This window comes from Cryptomeria japonica, chromosome 9 (assembly GCF_030272615.1).
Source record: "Cryptomeria japonica chromosome 9, Sugi_1.0, whole genome shotgun sequence".
NCBI lineage: Eukaryota > Viridiplantae > Streptophyta > Pinopsida > Cupressales > Cupressaceae > Cryptomeria > Cryptomeria japonica.
In genome coordinates this window covers 548,990,879-548,994,461 of record NC_081413.1, presented here as the reverse complement: position 1 = coordinate 548,994,461, position 3,583 = coordinate 548,990,879, and the positions used below count along the sequence as shown (strand labels likewise).

General features: G+C 35.4%; 1 pseudogene; it reads left to right on the top strand.

Moving 5' to 3' along the window:
• Nucleotides 1–885: 885 nt before the first annotated feature.
• Nucleotides 886–1,877, top strand: LOC131061053 (proline-rich receptor-like protein kinase PERK1; annotated as a pseudogene).
• The last annotated feature ends 1,706 nt before the right edge of the window (nt 1,878–3,583 follow it).

The following is a 3,583-nucleotide window of genomic DNA, read 5'->3' as shown; positions in this document are numbered from 1 at the left end:
GAAGAACACAAGCACAACAGAGTATCATAGAAACTGGAAGAGGCATTGCTGAATTGGTCACTAGATTTGGAATTAGCTCCAGACAATTTCAATAAAGCCTAAATCTTTTATCATTAATAAATTGTGTTTTGCTGGAATTGATAAATGAATTAAAAAACTGCTGCAACTAACTAATTTTAATAACCTGTGAGTTGAACTGCATTAGGTACCCTATAGCTTGTATTAATAGACAATTGTATGGGGATAAATTCATGAAGCAGAAGCCGGGAGTAAGAAAGACAATTAACAAAATACTGTAACAGAAAGAGAAAACGATGGGTAAATGCAGAAGTTAGCGATAATAGCATATTACCATGAGATAAAAAATAAGGGCATCACATTTTACAATGAGAAAGAGAATTTGCAGTGCCATTATAGGGCTTGAGTGCACCCATTTGGATATACTTGCCCCCGCATTCCGAACTGTTCCATCCATTTTCGAACCGAAGCTAGATCAGCCCAGGATGTTGACATTGATATATCTTTGTTAAACATGCATGCAAAATGTGGAAGAACAGACAAGGCACGTTTAATGTTTTAAGACTACCTCCTCTGCATGAGCCGGGCATGTATGCCAACTGTGTAAGCAAGGACGAGACACACTAAAGTATGGCATAATGCCACGTTTCCCAAGAAAGACAAGTATAAATTTTGTTGTTTTTAATTTTTAATTAAAAAACTGCTGGCAAAAATACAAAGGACCAGTCAGAAAAAATAAAAAATAAAGAAAGAAATCAGTTTAATGGAAAAATCATCGCGAACCATATGATAAATTTGCTGGCACTATTTCCAAAACATAGATTAATTGTCAAATATAATATGAAAACATTAGTCTCCCGCCTAAAGGGCAATGGGAACTTTTGGGTAAGGACATTTCAAGTGCATAGTCCATTGTGCTTCCCACTTTCCCTACTAGCCTTCATTTCATCTGAATCTATTTGCTACCTCTTTTCTTTCTAATTCAAGGAGACTTATCATTTGTATGGGCACCTATTTGGCTCCTGAATATGCTGCAAGTGTGTAAATTGATACACAAATAGGATGTTTTCTCATTTGCTGTCATGCTCCTTGAGTTGATTACTAGTCGTAGGCCAATAGATACAACTCCATCATTTACTGAAGATAATCTAGTAGATTGGGTTAGTAGCACAGCTGTGATCATAATGTATAATGTGATACCATTACTGACAAAAATCTTGTGCCAATTTATCAAATATCCATGATTTAAAACTGATATGAGGATTTATCATTGTGCAGGCTTGACCCACCCTTACTCGAGCACTTGAAGATGGCAATGTTGATGAACTTGTTGATCGACAGTCGCAGAACTATAACTCAAATGAGATGATGCGACTGGTTGCATGTGCAGCCTCGTGTTCGATATTCTGCAATATTCTGCAAGAAGACGCCCTCGTATGGCACAGGTATGTTATCTATATCTAGTGGGTTATAATTTGTCAAGCTTTGAATTATATTTTGTGTGCAGCATGCTTGTATTTCAATGCTATTGTATTGAGTGCCTGGTCTGAAAGTAGCCATGTTTTCCAGATGGTTCGAGCCTTGGAAGGTGATGTTTCTCTTGATGATCTAAATGAGGGAATGAAACCAGGGCATAGTATTGTGTATAGATCATATGGAAGCACACACTATGATTCCAGCCAATATCTTCTTAAAGCTTTTCATTGTTTTGGCTTATTCTATAAAATTGTAAGCAGAACATTGCAATTGGATGTCTAAAATTTCCTAGACCTCATTGGCTTGATTACAGAACATTGTTAAAAAAGGCTGCAGGTTTAGCGCATTGTCGTTGTATTTCCCTCATTGAAAGCATGAATGACAAAAAATTATATCGAAGCTCTTTTTAAGCATTGTGTTTGGTTAATTCAGCTCGTATATTTTTCTTTCTGAATGTATGCACTCAATTTACCTGTTATGTTCTGGCATTGGTTTCTATTGAAGAGTTATGAATCAGAATTGATTACGGATATAAATATTTATAACTACCATTATTTGTCTCTTATCACCTTTAGATTCAAACAGAGAGGACATTGAAGGCTTTTATTGGAATTTGTCTTCCTCCAAATGGTCTGCTTGTTCGGATGTCACAACCGGGATGGCTTAAAGATCACACACTAACGTTTACGTGGCTTTTTCATCTTCCGTTTCCCGTTCTGTTTTCTGTTGCACTACTCTGACTTTCAGCAGTCACGGTCACGACAACTTCTGTCCAATCCAGCGGTCACACTCTTTAATAATAAAATAGACAGTTAAGTTTGAATTTCAATTTCAAATCTGCATCTCCCGCCCACGCCACTAAAAGCAGCAAGTGGAGGATTTATCGCGTTCAAGATATTCTTTCTGGGTTCAACTTTATGAAATCTTCATTCCCGACCCGCTTCACTTGCCGAAATAAAAAGCTGCTTTGCTGCCTTTTTTTCTCTACATCCTGGCTTTAGATGGAGGCATACAGATAAAGGTAGCAACGAGGTTCATAAATAATTTTAGATTGCGGTCTCCAGCGGTCAAATAAAGATAGTCTTCGACAAAACGCGGACAGGAAGAAAAGCTGAGATCTGTAGCCCGACCACATGTTCTTCCCTTCACTCAAAAATATTTCTAACTCATCTCTAACCTTCTCTTATCTGGGTTGTTCACCTTGGTTTATAAATCAGTTCCATTTAGTTTGGTTAACAATTTTGCAATGGCAAGGAGCAAGGAAAATCCTCAAGTCCTTATTTCGAAGCAAATAATCAGAGTCCTCTGTAGGCTTGCCTATTCCATTAAAGTAGACGGGTATGCCCTTTTTCTTCAAAGAGAAAAAGACGTTTCAGCTCAAGAGATGAGTTGGTGAACAGATCGTGTGGTGGCCTCCCTATGCAGTGTATGTTGGCAGTGATCGATGTAGGTATATCATACCCACAAAGTATCTTAATCATTTTCTGTTTATGGAATTGCTAGACAATGCCGAGGGAGAGTATGGGTTTGCTCACCAGATGGGACTTACAATTCTCTGTAAATGTCAAAAGAGAACAAGAGCCATGTGGTGAACTATAATATGTATGGGAAATGTAAATTTTATGTATTGTTATTTTAGAAATGTTATGTTTTAATTAAATATTAATATTTTGATGTGTAAATAGTTGCTAAATTTAAGATGAAAGGTAAGATTTTTTGTTAGCACACTTACACCCTACTTATTGTAGAATGTATTGACAATAATAAAATTAAATTCTCTCTTAAAATTATAGGCTATATGAAAACATTTCATTTAAAATGAAATTTTGTTGTGATTAAGATGAATGTTATAAAATTATATAATTAAATGTGTACCTTCACATGTGAGAATGCATGTTTTAAGGGTGGAAATTGACATAATTATACTTGAAATTTTATAAAAGGTGTTTTTAAAATAGAAAATTTGAAGAAAAGTATGATATAAATGTTTGAACAACAACATGATTTGATAATAATTTTTATTTTTGTCAAAATATAATCTTACCTTAAGAATCATTCAGTACATAAAAAAATTAAACCACATACATCA